This window comes from Euprymna scolopes, chromosome 15 (genome assembly GCF_053919585.1).
Source record: "Euprymna scolopes isolate OS-2025 chromosome 15, ASM5391958v1, whole genome shotgun sequence".
In the NCBI taxonomy this organism is placed as follows: Eukaryota; Metazoa; Mollusca; class Cephalopoda; order Sepiida; family Sepiolidae; genus Euprymna; species Euprymna scolopes.
In genome coordinates this window covers 125,468,649-125,469,595 of record NC_136496.1, presented here as the reverse complement: position 1 = coordinate 125,469,595, position 947 = coordinate 125,468,649, and the positions used below count along the sequence as shown (strand labels likewise).

The window sequence follows — 947 nt, the reverse complement described above, 5'->3', positions numbered from 1 at the left end:
GATACACTCAGGCGTAGCGCGGCATATATAGTTTTGAAATATGATTATCCGTGGACATTGGTATCGTCGTTATATGACGCATCATCGTGGCTAATCCTAGCAAGATTCCAAACCAGAACCCCAAGTCTGAGCCTGGAGCTCTGCCACTGAGCCAAAATCCAAGCTAGTACTGAATGCATTGTCCCTATTTACAATGCCTCCCCACGGGACAGAGTTAGACACCAGGGTCGTTTTTTAACGTGGAGAAAAGGAACAAAAATAAAAATTGTCTCAGTCGTGAAGGATTTCTCCTTCACTGACAGAGAACAAGAAATTGAAGTGCAGCATCTGAAGAACAGATCCTACACTTTGATCTTGTCCCGATGGCCAAATTTTCAAGTATATTGCCGGGGGCGGAGGCGAATAAAGTCCGGAGATATAGAATCCAATTATTCCGCCTTTACTTGCCTCAAACGTAGCGGCGCTACGCTTGTATTTGTTCGAAATGACAACCACCGGTTATTTGAACCGGTTTCAATATTTACGGTAAAGTAAATTGGCTTCAAACACTTTTTCATAATAAGAGCACACATGCGCAGTTAAAGCAAAATAAATTCTTTTTATTTTTTACGTCACACAAAAGTTGGCGCGTAAAACACGTGAATTTCTGAATCTTTTGGATAAAAATATTTCAGGTGATGAAAGGAAGCAAGAAAGAAAATAACAAATCAGAAAACCACATCAAAGTTATCCCTAAAATGAATTCGGAAATTCTCCACTATAACTAGCAGTCAACGATGTAGACTTATTTTATTTATTTAATTTTTGTAGATTAATACCCTCAACTCTCCAAATAAAATTCTACTTTTTAGGCGATTACGTTTGAACATCCAGAAAAGCTTGGCGGAAAACAGAAAAGGAGAATTAAAAAAAAAAAAAACAAAACAAACAAAAAAAAAACAACAACA

General features: G+C 37.6%; 1 protein-coding gene across 1 annotated transcript in view; it reads left to right on the top strand.

The window, feature by feature from the left end:
• The first annotated feature begins 433 nt into the window (after positions 1-433).
• The window catches only part of LOC145294114 (uncharacterized), a 252,104-nt gene continuing 251,590 nt past the window's right edge, over positions 434-947 (top strand). Inside the window, exon 1 of the mRNA XM_080141212.1 lies at positions 434-947. This exon is cut by the window's right edge and continues 5,659 nt beyond it. The gene's annotated coding sequence lies outside the window, so the exon portion shown is untranslated.